Source organism: Triticum aestivum, chromosome 1A (genome assembly GCF_018294505.1).
Source record: "Triticum aestivum cultivar Chinese Spring chromosome 1A, IWGSC CS RefSeq v2.1, whole genome shotgun sequence".
NCBI lineage: Eukaryota > Viridiplantae > Streptophyta > Magnoliopsida > Poales > Poaceae > Triticum > Triticum aestivum.
The window spans coordinates 261,695,246-261,709,248 of record NC_057794.1 but is presented as its reverse complement, the minus strand read 5'-3'; positions in this window follow the sequence as shown (position 1 = coordinate 261,709,248).

Sequence of the window (14,003 nt, the reverse complement as noted above, 5' to 3'; positions counted from 1 at the left end):
ACATGGCTGGGTCGGAACAGAGAAACAGCGCCGTCGTCGTGTTCATGGGTCGGAACGGAATGCGTGGTCGTGTTCATCGGGAGGGTTTGGACGGAAGAGGCGATGGAAACGAGGCCTAGCGTACCGCACAACGGAGGAAACGGACCTCCTACGGTCGAAACGGGGGTCCTGTTGATTGGGAGGGGTGTGGCGTACCGCAAAACGGAGGAAACAGACCTCCTATGGTCGAAACGGGGGTCCTGTTGATCGGGAGGGGTGTGGCGTACCGCAAAACGGAGGAAACAGACTTGTGTTCGAGTGCTACGGTCGAAACAGGGGTCCTATTCATCGGGAGGGGTGTGGCATACCGCAAAACAGGACTCCATGGGATACTATTAATCTCCACCGTCGACCCCCTCCAGCCTCCACGAGCTACTGTTCATCCACCGTCGACCTCCTCCAGCCTCCACGGGCTCCTGTTCATCCAGCCTCCACCATGCGCTACTCCACCGGCTACTGTTCAACCACCCCTCCACCGTCTACAGTTCATCCAGCCCTCCACACCACGGGGTCCTATTCAACCACCCCTCCATGGGCACCCCTCCACCATCCACTGTTCATCCTGCCCTCCACACCAAGGGGTCCTGTTCATCCACCCCTCCACGGGCACCCCTCCATCATCTACTGTTCATCCAACCCTCCACCACACCACGGGGTCCTATTCATCCAGAGGCAATGCCACCACTCACTGTTCATCCAACCCCCCCGCAACGCTCACTGTTTATCCCATCGATCGGCTTTAGTTAGCAGCAGTAGCCAAGGAATCGCTCGATCGGGTTCAGTTAACAACCATCGATCGATCGCTCGGGTTCAGTAAGGCGTAGCCTGCAGTGCAATCGCTTGGGTTCAGTTAGAGCCCAACGCCTCGCTCGGGTTCAGTTAGAGCCAACGCCTCACACACACGCGCGTACGTGTACGAGAGAAACGCGCATCGCTCGGCCCCCGACCTCCCACCGTAACCGGGAACTCCCCGAAATTCCCCCCCTCACTTCTACCACGGTTTTTTCCATCATGGACGGCCCAAAGAATGTCATGCAGCTGCATCTCCGGCCCGCCCAGGACGAAAAGCCCATTTTCTATCATGATTTTTTGTCATAGAAGTAGGAGCCCACCACATCTATGATGATACCGGGTTTTGTCACAATTATCGTCATAGAAGTGTCATATATATGACAGAAAAAAAATTCGTTCGACCCAAAATGTCACGGATGTGTCTTTTTTTTGTAGTGTAATCCAACGTCTTGGTCCTAATAAGGAGGTGATAGCGCAGCAAACTAGGCAACCGGACTATAATGCTTTAACACTTTCACTTAGCCATAGGAGTTTGACAGTGGGGCTACTATATAGCCCCTGGTGGCTCCGCACTCATCCGAATTCGGGGTGCGACATGCCTGGCCGGGAAACGGCCCTTCGTTAAGGCGGAGGAATTCTACCATTCCGATAGGTCATCAAGTGGTTGACCAGTCTCACGCTATATCATGACAGTCCGTTTTCGGCTTTCTTTGCTGAGGTGCTCATCCAGATGAACCGGGGCACAATCGCAGTAGTTCTCCTGGTGCCGCCTTAGCCGATAGAGCGGAACATAAGGCAGCAAAACACAGGAGCCAGGCAAACCCAACATTTGACCAAAGACATGATTCGGATCTGATGCATATAAGGCCAAACTCGCGGCGCCGAACACTCCCTAAGGTATTCGGTCTTTATGGTATAAACCGGGCCCAGCTATGTGCATTATTCTGACATGGCCACATGCCAAGACGTCAGCATCCTTCTCAATAGTACTGAGAATCCGAGGGATGCGTATCAACAAGAGACAATAAGAAAGGTTTACGCATGGTCTTAATCTAAAAAGAATCCTTGGAACAGGTCCCTGCTGCACGTCTGCGCCTGTGTCTCCGTTGTGCCGTATCCTGGACGGGTGTAGCACGATGGTCATCTGTAAAAGAGAGGAACTTAGGTGAAAAGTTGTCGTGCAAAAAGGTAGGTTATATTAAAGAAACCATGTACAATTCAAGATGAGCGAAAATTGCCACTTGTTTACGTGCGTGGAGCCCCTTGTTTTTATAATAGGGGTGTGGTAGTCAAACCTGTATGGATTACATATAGCTGCGCCGGACTCGTCTGACCGTGTCTGTGCTCTTGACGACCTATCAAGTGCTTTAGTTGGTGAGGCCGTTTTAGTGTGCGGCTGCCTAGGCAGTCGCACTCTCTTCGATGCTCAAGGATCGCTCAATATTTCCACTTACTGTAATGATGCCACGTGGACCGGGCATCTTAAGTGTGAGGGAAGCGTAATGCAGTATTGCGTTGAAGCGAGTGAAAGCTTCACGTCCGAGTAGTGCTTGATAGCCACTTTGGAACGAAGCAATGTGGAAAGTTAAATTTTCACTACGGAAGTTATCGGGGAAGCCGAATATAACCTCTAGTAGCAGGGAGCTCGTGCAATGAGCCCCTGAGCCTGGCGTTACTCCTCTAAAGGTAGTATTGTTGTGGCGAATTTTTGTTGGGTCTATCCCCATTTTTCGGACTTTGTCCTGATATATCAGGTTTAGACTGCTGCCACCGTCCATCAGGAATCGTGTGAAGAGGTATCCGTCAATTATTGGGTCTAATACTGTTGGGGATATTACTACTGGGCGTAAAGCGGCCTATCTAAGCCGGGTTAACTTCATCAGTAGTTAAGTATTTTAAAGCCCATGAAGGTAGATGAGGGCTTAAAGCCCATGATCGGTTTAAGGCCTGTAGCCGTAAACCGGTGTTGGCATGTAACTTGTATTGTAAGTTAGGAATAAGTAGAGACCAAACAGGATACATCTATGAGCCGGTATTGGGACTCTATGAACCGATGGGCATCACCCGTGTATATAAGGGGACGACTCGGCGGCGGTTCAAGGACAACAAACAACAACTCGAGACCTAGGCGAAGCTTGTTTGCTCCCTAGTCATCGAAACCCCATCAATTCCATCACAACTAGACGTAGGCTTTTACCTTCATCGAAGGGGCCGAACTAGTATAAACTCTCTTGCGTCCCTGTGTCTGCTTTAACCCCTTCAAGCTAACCCGTCGCAATGGCTCCACGACTAAGTCCTTTCTCTAGGACATCTGCCGTGACAAAACCACGACAGTTGGCGCCCACCGTGGGGCGATCGCATGATGGTTTCATGTTCTTGGAGGGCCGCTTTGAAGGACTCGATGGCTACGCTGTGGGCCGGATGACTAAGAGTCGTCGCGGCAAGCTCTACATCGATGATGCAGGCTGGGGCCCCGAGGCCGGCTCAGTTGAGTACGGGTACCGGGTCCCCTTTGGTGGCATACACGTTTTCATCGGCAAGATCGGTGAACCGGGCCCTGAGTCGGACATCTTCACCGACCTCGTCGAAACGGCTCAGCGTGCGCGGTCCACCCGGGTTAAACCGGCCATGAAGCGTGCCTTCGTGGGAGTCATCCATGTAGGAAGTTACGAGGATGGATCGGAATCTCGTGGCGAGACCGTCGTTTATTCCGGCGACGAGTCATCAACCGGAGAAACCGAATCTCTATATCAGCTACAAGATGGCCAGATTGGGGCTGTTCCGATGGCGACAGTATTCCGGACCCCTCTGATCTACCCAACCGAGTTGGAATATTCATGGCCGACACACAAGCAGTGCTTCATTCTTCGACCGCTGCGCCAATAAACTCCGGTTCAGCAGTGGCGACAGTTGCCGGGGTAGGAAGCTCTGCACGCCCGTCGGCTCAAGTTCTATGAGATCTATTTGATGCATTGGCTGCGCTTATGGTAGAAACTAATCCGGCAAATCAGGAAGTCCACAACGCGGAGATTGCGAAGGTGAAGGAACAGATCACCCAGGCCAAGGCGGACCTGGCAGCTGAGAATGCCAGGATGACCACAGAGCGGGCCGCTTTAGACGCACAAGCCTACAGGCTCATGTTGGACCAGAACGCGTCGCATGAAGTCATGAGGAGGAAGTACCGATCCCATTTGCCTCCGGTTTTCGAGGCTAGAGACCTTTTCAACACCCCAGGAGCAGGAACCAGCAACCCACTGGAGGGAAACCGGCCGAAAGCTCCGGGGACCGGTGCACCGGTTCAGCCCCGTCCGATGAATGCGCCTCGTCAAAACACTGTTATACCTCAGGCTGTTTCAACACCTCCGGGTCACTACTCCAACCCAATGGACAATCTCGTTGCCGCTGCTGCACGGCTGGAGGCCATTCCAATTGAAGGTGACTCGCCGCAGGAGGTAGAGACACAACGGGTCAAGGAGCTTCTTAGGACAACTTTGGTCCAACAGGAAGCGTACTCCTACAGCTGCGACCGGATCCACTCGACCCCTCGTCGAAGCCGGAGCTATAGCAGGCGTATGGATGAACCAACAGTGTCAAGTAATGAATGACGTGGAGCACCCCGTGGCAACAACCCGGCGGGTGGTGCTGATAACGCTCAGGAAGTGGTGGACCGGGCCCGAGCGCGCAGGGAGGCCGAGTTAGCCACGCAGTATCAGGCTCGGCAGCTTATGCCGGTTCGTCCAACTATTTCGGTCGAACCCGGTGTTACCTCTAGCTCTTTGGGTGTGCCTTGCCTTATCCCCGCTTTACGCAATGTGCGCCTGCCCAAGGATTTCAAGGGCCCGCGCAAGGTACCAAATTACACGGCGGATCAACCCCCAGAGACATGGGTGGAGAGCTATGAGATGGCCATGGAGATGCTTGATGTGGATGATGCAGCATGTGCGAAGTACTTCACCATGATGCTTGAAGGAACGGCCCGCACTTGGTTAAAAAGCTTACCGGTCAACTCTATCAGTTCGTGGGCCCAATTACAAGCCCGGTTTATCAGTAATTTGAAGGATACATGTAAGCAGCCTATGTCGATAGTGGACTTAGCTGCCTGTGTCCAGGAGGAAGGAGAATCAACGACTCATTGGGTGCGCCGGGTCTCACAAGTGTTGCATTCATCATACCGCATCAATGCTGACACCGCAATCTTAACCCTAGAAGGCAATTGCCGGTTTGGGCCCCTAAAGCTAAAGTTGGGACGGATGAAGTGCCATTGCACTGACATGGGGACCCTCATGGCCTCTTTGGTAAAGTATGCTGATTCTGATAGTACCAAGGATCCTGAATCTGATGATGACAAGGAAGGGAAGGGAAAGAAGAACAACAACTCCAAAGGTCAGCAGCATCACTGGGCAGGCAATGGTAGCGGAGGCAAGCGTAAAGCGGATGGTAACATGGACTTTGTGGCTAATACCAATGCGCAGGACAAGGGCCAGCGACGCAAGGGTAAAAATCGCAGTGGGGCACCCAACCCTAACCCGGATCGCTTAAATTATCTACTGAGCCAGCCTTGTCCAAGACATGGGACGAAGGAGGTGCCAGCAAACCACCTTTGGAAGGATTGCTTTATTATGCAGGAGTTCAAGAATTCTAATGCTTTTCGGTATGATCACGACTCCGGTGGTGGCTCAGGATCTGGGCCGGGTTACGGTGGACGAAATTCCGGTTCAGGATTTAATGGTAATCCGGGTGGACATAATAATCAAAATAATCAGAACAACCAGGCTGGTTATAACCAGCAGCAGCAATAGTCAGGTTACTAGAGCAACCCAAAGCAGTTGAATAGTGGGCAGTACCATGTCTTCACCACTAGCTTGTACAAGCGAGACCAGAAGGTTCAGAGGCGGGCAATCAACTCTGTTGAACCGGCCGTGCCCCGTTATCTACACTGGTCTGAACAGCCAATCATATGGAGCAGAGAGGATCACCCTCCCCAGGTTGATAATCCGGGTCAGTTGACTCTGGTGGTGGCACCTCAGGTGGGAGGTTACAAGTTCACCAAAGTGCTCATGGATGGAGGGAGCAGCATTAATATCTTGTACTATGAGACCTTCCGTCGTATGGGACTAACAGATAAAAATCTCAAACTGTCTAATACGGTGTTCCACGGTGTGGTACCTGGCAAGTCAGCATATCCTGTTGGTAAGATAACGCTGGAAGTGGCCTTTGGAGATGATCATGATTCCAGGTCGGAGACATTGACGTTTGAAGTGGTGAAAATCCAAAGTCCATATCACGCCCTGTTTGGGCGACCGGCCTACGCCAAGTTTATGGCACAGCCCTGTTATGTGTATTTGCAGCTCAAGATGCCGGGTTACAAGGGGACAATAACGGTTCACGGAAGCCGTAAAATCGCTTTGGAGTGCGAGGAAGGAGATGCGGCCTACGCAGAGTCGGTTTGTACCACCGAGGAGCTGAAGTATTATAAGGACAGTGTTGATCCGGCGGACGTGACTCCATTAAAGAAGCCAACTACGGAGCATGATCCAGCCCTGAAGTTCAAATTGGCAGCATAAAATTAAGCTTGTTGACTTCGTACCTGGCGATTCGTCCAAGCAGTTCAGCATCAGTGCCAACTTGGATCCGAAATAGGAAAGCGTGCTCATTGAGTTCATCCGTGAGAATTGGGACATTTTTGCATGGAAGCCCTCTGACATGCCAGGTGTACCAAGGCAACTCGCTGAGCACACCGTTAATGTGGATCCTAAATACAAACCGGTGAAATAGTTCCTCCGCCGGTTTAACAAAGAAAGACGCAAGGCGATTGGAGAAGAGGTAGCCAGGCTCTTAGCAGCTGGTTTTATTGTTGAAGTTTTTCACCCTGAGTGGCTTGCCAATCCGGTGCTAGTCCTTAAGAAAAACGGCACCTGGCGCATGTGTGTGGATTACACAGATCTTAATAAGGCTTGTCCAGCAGATCCTTTTGCCCTCCCCGTATTGATCAAATCATTGATGCTACGGCGGGTTGTGAGCGTTTAAGTTTTTTGGATGCATATTCTGGCTATCATAAGATCAAAATGGCAGTTAAGGACTAGGAGAAGATGGCATTCATAACTCCCTTTGGAGCCTTCTGCTATGTGTCTATGCCCTTTGGGCTCAAAAGTGCCCAGGCAACTTATCAATAGTGTGTACAAAATTGTCTTCACAAGCAGATTGGCCATAATGTACATGCTTACATGGATGATATCGTGGTTAAGTCCAGGGAGAAGGAGACTCTGGTTGATGATTTGAAGGAAACCTTTGATAACCTGAGGACGTACAAGATGATGCTTAATCCGGACAAGTGTGTCTTTGGTGTACCGGCGGGCAAGTTATTGGGTTTTCTGGTGTCCAACAGGGGAATTGAGGCTAATCCGGAGAAGATCACAGCCATCACCTCCCTGGCTAAACCGAAGTGTATCAATGATGTTCAATGCCTGGCAGGCCGGATTGCCGCGTTAAGCCGGTTTATCAGCCACCTTGGTGAGAAGGCAATCCCTTTGTATCAGATGTTGAAGAAGACGGATCAGTTCGTCTGGAGTTCTGTTGCTGATGAAGCATTTGAGGACTTAAAGCGGCAATTGGCCAATCCGCCTGTGCTCGCCGCTCCCATTGACAAGGAGCCGTTACTGCTATATGTTGCTGCTAATGCTCGTGCGGTCAGCGTGGCTATTGTGGTGGAGCGAAAGGAGGCAGGTAAGGAGCATCCGGTTCAACATCCGGTCTATTATATCAGCAAGGTACTCATTGAGTCCAAGCAAAGGTATCCGCATTGGCAGAAGCAGGTGTACGAAGTTTTTATGGCAAGCCGGAAGCTTAGGCAATACTTCCAAGGGCACCCAATTACGGTGGTCAATTCTGCTCCTTTGGGGGATATCATCCAGAACCGGGAAGCGACTGGCCGGATTGCCAAGTGGGCTATAGAGCTTGGGCCGCACGGATTGAAGTATGTGCCTCAGACGGCGGTGAAGTCTCAAGCACTGGTTTATTTCATCAATGATTGGACGGAAATGCAAGCACCTGAAGAAAAGCCGGATCACACATATTGGACCATCCATTTTGACGGATCCAGGCAATTGGAAGGCTCGGGGGCTGGAGTCGTATTAACTTCCGCATGAGGTGATAAGTTTTGTTACGTTCTCCGCTTAATGTTTCCTTGTGCTAACAATGCAACTGAGTATGAAGCCTTGCTCCATGGTCTCCGGATGGCTAAGGAGATGAACCTAAGTCGAGTTAAGTGCTTCGGTGACTCGGACCTCGTGGCTCAACAAGTGTCTGGCACTTGGGACTCCAAGGACCCACTCATGGCAGCATATCGTCGTGAGGTGGATATTGTTGCATGTCATTTTAAAGGCTATCAGGTGGACCATGTGGACCGACGGAAGAATGAAGCAGCGGACGCTTTAAGCCGGTTGGGCTCTTAGCGCAAACCAGTCCCGCCCAATGTTTATCTGGATGTGCTGCACAACTCGTCGGTCAAGCTCCCTGGTGAAGCGGATTTGGCTATTCCTGATCCGGAGGCTCAATTGGTGGCATCTCTTCATGTCATTCCGGATTGGACGCTTCCTTACCTGGCGTACATGAACCGGGGCGAGTTACCAGAGGATGAGATTCTGGCCCGACAGATAGTCCGGCGGTCCAAGTCCATGACTATTGTCAATGGCGAGTTGCATCATTGCAGTGTATCAGGGGCGTTTCATCACTGTGTGTCTCCTGAAGAAGGCTGTGAAATTTTGCGTGAGATCCACGAAGGAGATTGTTGTCACCACGCCGGTTCAAAATCTTTGGTAGCTAAAGCGTTTCGCCATGGCTTCTATTGGTTAACTGCTCATGCTGATGTGGAGGATTTGGTCAGACGATGTGACGGTTGCCAAAAGTTTTCAAGAAGTGCTCATGTGTCGGCTCAAGAATTGAGAATGATTCCAATTACTTGGCCGTTTGCGACTTGGGGGATGGATATGGTTGGGCCTTTCAAAAGGTCCAAAGATAAGAAGACCCACCTCCTAGTGGCGGTTGACAAGTTCACAAAGTGGGTGGAGGCAGAACCGGTTAGCAAGTGTGATGCGGCCACGGCGGTTCAGTTTATCAAAAAAGTGATTTTCCGTTTTGGCTTTCCACACAGTATCATCACAGATAATGGTACCAACTTGTCCAAGGGTGCCATGAAGGAGTTCTGTGAATGGGAGCACATCCGGCTTGACGTTTCATCAGTGGCACACCCACAGTCCAATGGTCAAGCAGAAAGGGCTAATCAAGAGATCTTGAAAGGCATCAAGCCTCGGCTTATGGTTCCTTTACAGAGAACACCAGGTTGTTGGGTAGAAGAGTTACCATCTGTGTTATGGAGCATCAATACTACACCCAACAGATCAACAGGCTACACACCGTTCTTCATGGTTTACGGAGCGGAGGTGGTTCTCCCCAGTGATATCCGCCATGACTCACCTCGTGTGGCGGCTTATGTTGAAGCGGACAATGAGACAGCACGGCAAGACACTTTGGACCTGTTGGATGAAGAACGTGACATAGCAGCCGCCCGCTCGGCGATTTACCAACAGGATCTTCGTCATTATCACAGTCGCCGAGTCAGAACCAGAACCTTTCAGGAAGGAGATTTGGTGCTTCGGCTCATCCAAGATCACACTGATATGCATAAGCTATGCCCACCTTGGGAGGGACCTTTCGTGGTCAGCAAGAATCTGCACAACGGGTCATACTATCTGATCGATATTCGAGAGCATAAAGACTCACGTACATCAGAGGAGGAGACCAATAGGCCATGGAACATAGCTCATCTTCGGCCTTACTATACCTAAGACATTGGCTCTACTTATGTACATATTACGACGATATATATATATATATATATATATATATATATATATATATATATTATGATTAAATATAATAAACCGGAACCTCAGCTAAAGCGGGGTATCTGTTCTTTTACATCATGTGTGGTTACACGGAGTTGTTCTAAAGCGGCCTCCGGTTTACCCCTTGAGTTAGCTTTTCAAAGCATCATGTTATATCACTTGGGGGCTTGGTCGTGTCCGAACCAGTGCAACACCTCTTGATAGGCGAAAGCCACCAGATCACTTGGGGACTAGGTCACGTCTAAACCAGTCACGCCTCTTGATCGGCCTAAGGCCACAGAATCACTTGGGGGCTTGGTCGAACCCGAACCATTGCCATGCCACTTGATCGGCATAAATGCCACGGTTTCATTTGGGGACCTGGCTGACTTGAACCATAGCTACACCTGTCGGGAGCTTGGTCATGTCCGACCATGGTAACGCCATCTGATCGGCTCAAATAAGCCTCTTTTTGCAAACGGTTTTATCATTGCCTTTGCTTCACAATCTTTTTTGATAGATATTTCTTTCTTTTTGGTTGCGTTTTTTAAACCGACAAAATTTTAAACCGGTTCACACTGTCAGTTGACGGAACACGGTTCATTTTTAATCCGGAGACTATTTGCCCAGTTTGATTTTTTGTTAACATCCTATTATGGAGTAACACGGTGCTTTATTATAGCCCGGCACGGTTTACATGGTAAACCGGCATTATATATATACAGGAGCTGCTATCTCCTCCAATAGTGTGCGTTTATGAAACCTCCGTTTCAAGATTGGCTAAGCCAACTTCATGCCCAACGATGGCAGGTATCATATATCTCAAAGATTTGATCATATGCTTACATTTCAGATATTTTGATTTCACATATGCAGACATCATACTCCGCCTGACGGTACAACCACGATGGCACTTTAAGATTTTTATATTGCAGAAAATACTTTGGAAAGTTCATCACCCAAAGAAAGCACAAGTTGCAGTGGTTATGCATGAAGGCATATTAAGATCAAGAGTATCAGCTAGCCTATTACAAGGCAACACGGTGCCCAAAACAAGATCATTGTTTTTCAAAGGAGAAGCAGTTTAAACCGGCTGCCGGTTCAAGCTTGGTAACCAGCCTGGCCTGATGGTTGTGGGTCATCCTGCGCTGCTTCAACTTCAGTTTCTCTACCCAGTGGCTGGAAATCAACAGTTGTCCAGTCGATTCCCATTAATGCTCGAAAGACAGCTTCATCATGGATCAGCAACGACAGTTCAATATCGGGAGGATAAGTATGCTTACGGATTGGAGGGATAAGATTTTCCGCTTCATGAATTGGTGCAGCTACTCGCTTGTTTTGATTGTCATATTGGGCTTGATAATGAGACAAGTCTGCTTCTTCAGCCAATTGACAAGCTAGCGGACGCACCTCCCGGTTTATTGCTCGCAGATCTGCTTCACTAAACTCCGACCCGTCTTCCTTCAAGCTGGGATAGCCCTGAGCCGCTTCAATAGGATCAAAATCCGGCACCCAAGCTTTTGCCTGGATTAAGGCATTGATCGCATCGGTTCGAGCAGCAGATTTCTTCAGCTCTTCAACCCGGGCAGGAAGCACCGACAGTTTCTGCAGAGTGTCTTGAATCAAAGTGGGCGCCGACTTGTTGTGGGATGCAGTACAGATGATCCGCTGTGCACCAGTGTACAGCTGTTCGATCAACGTATAGGCGGCTTTCAATTTCTTCCGCACATCTGACCCCAAATGACCGATGCGTGTCCCTGAAATATCACAAAGGGTTAACAAACCGACAGCTCTGTAAGACGGCATAATCAATTCAGAAATCAAACCGGCTTACCAAAGATAGCAGTGGTCATGGCATGCACGTGCCTCTTTATGCTGGTCAATTCATCCACCACCGGTTTTAGTGCAGCCTCGGCGTCTTCTGCTCGTTTGGTTAAAGCGGATTTTTCAGTAGCCCAATCTGCCTGCTCCTTCTTGAAATCCTTCTTAAGCTATTCCATGACGCTTAAGGCGCTGGTCAACTCCTCTTTTGCTTTTGAGGTTTCAGTCTGTTGGGACTTCAGATTTTCTTGGAGATCGGCGATTTGGTCTTCAGCTCAGCCTGCATACGGACAGTTATATGATTTAGCAAAACGGTACAAGAATTGAAGTACCAACCACATAACAAGTTATGCACTTGGCCCTTGGGGGCTAATGCATATTCGATCTTCATCTTTCAACTGCTTACAAAGTCCCAAGCTCAATACAAATATTCAACTTGGCACTTGGGGGCTAATGGTTGTTTGTTCAAATCAGTTCTGATTTGGCGATATTAATTACTTAAGTCCCGGTTTAACTACACTAAGTTGAACCGGCCCTTTGGGGCTACATCAGCGAATTTTGAGTCGTTAAGATTTATATTAGTAAGTCCCGGTTTGAAAGAAGATTATAAACCGGTCCTTGGGGGCTAAGAGAGTCAGCAAGAATTGAAAATACAAGCAGGAAAGAGCATATGGAAGTTACCTCATATTTATCTTTCATCATGTTAACCAGACTGGCTTCATAGTCACGACTGGTATATAGCCGGTTCAGATAGCCGGAATGGATGTCTTGGGCGTTCAGTGCAGCGTAAGTCGCCAGATCAACATTCCACTTGCCTTTGCCAAAGGCAACAAATTCTTCCTTGGATGTATGTTTAGACAAAGCGATAGGATTGCTTGGCTCTGTATGGCCAATTCCAGTAATAACAACTTCATCATCCTTGGTGTCGCCGGTTTGCACTGGGGCCGTTGGCTTATTAGTAGGCTTTGTTGGATTGGTAGATTTCTCAATCCGGATGGGGCTTGTGGGCTGATTGACAGGACTTGAGGTATCAATAGGCCTCTCTTCAGCAATAAGATCGTCATCTCGCTGCGGTGGATCATTGGGTATATCTTCAGGAATAGCCGCTTCAAGATCTGGTGTTTTGCCCGGTTCAGGGACGGCATCCTCCTCGGCCGGTTTACAACAGGTGACGTCACGCCGGTTTACAACGACCAGAGAAGATGACATCACGGCAGTTCAACAAATTACAAGAAGATGTTGAAGGTGAAGATTTTTTCTAAGGATTGACATGAACCTGTCAAATCAATCCGGGGCCTAATGTTGGGGATATTACTACTGGGCGTAAACCGGCCTATCTGAGCCGGGTTAACTTCATCGGTAGTTAAGTATGTTAAAGCCCATGAAGGTAGATGAGGGCTTAAAGCCCATGATCGGTTTAAGGCCTGTAGCCGTACACCGGCGTTGGCATGTAACTTGTATTGTAAGTTAGGAATAAGTAGAGACCAAACCGGATACATCTATGAGCCGGTATTGCGACTCTGTGAACCGACGGGCGTCACCCGTGTATATAAGGGGACGACCCGGCGGCGGTTCAAGGACAACAGACAACAACTTGAGACCTAGGCAAAGCTTGTTTGCTCCCTAGTCATTGAAACCCCATCAATTCCATCACAACTAGACGTAGGCTTTTACCTTCATCAAAGGGGCCGAACTAGTATAAACTCTCTTGCGTCCCTGTGTCTGCTTTAACACCTTCAAGCTAACCCGTCGCGATGGCTCCACGACTAAGTCCTTTCTCTGGGACATCTGCTGTGACAAAACCACGACAAATACCAAGGCAGCCCATCCTGCACGCCGGATACTTGCTGACTAATCCTGATGGTCGAAAGTGATCGTTTGGGACGACCAGTGGCAGGACTCCGCGGTGATAGGCCCTTTGGCATATTTCTCTGGGAGTGCCGCTTTGTTTCTGCCCTTGATCACGTGTAACACGTTTACTGTTTTGACTTCTGGTGGAAATTTCTTTTGTTCCCCAGTGTCTTGCTTGAGAGGCTCATCCTCGTCTTCGCTTGGTGTATCCTCCCCCTTGTGTATGGCGTTGAGCTTGCCGGACTACTTGAAGACCCAACATCTCTGTGGGTATGATTAGCGGGTTTACCAGGGGTGCTATGGATCTGACATATTTGGTCCAGAATTTTGTTTAGGCTGGACAGTTCGTCTCTGCTGCCTTTAGAGGGCGGCTTTTGCTGACCTGGCCGAGAGCTTCTGAATCCGGTGTTTACCGCCGTGTTCTTCGGGCTGTCTTCTTTATTCCGGCGCTTATTATTTTTGCTGCATTGTGATTTCCCATTTCCATCTCTAACTTCGGATGTACTTTGGTCGCTGGTGCTGCATTGGACTAGCCAGTTGTCCTCGCCCGCGCAAAAGCGGGTCATGAGGCTTGTTAATGCTGCCATTGTTCTCGGCTTTTCTTGGCCGAGGTGTCTG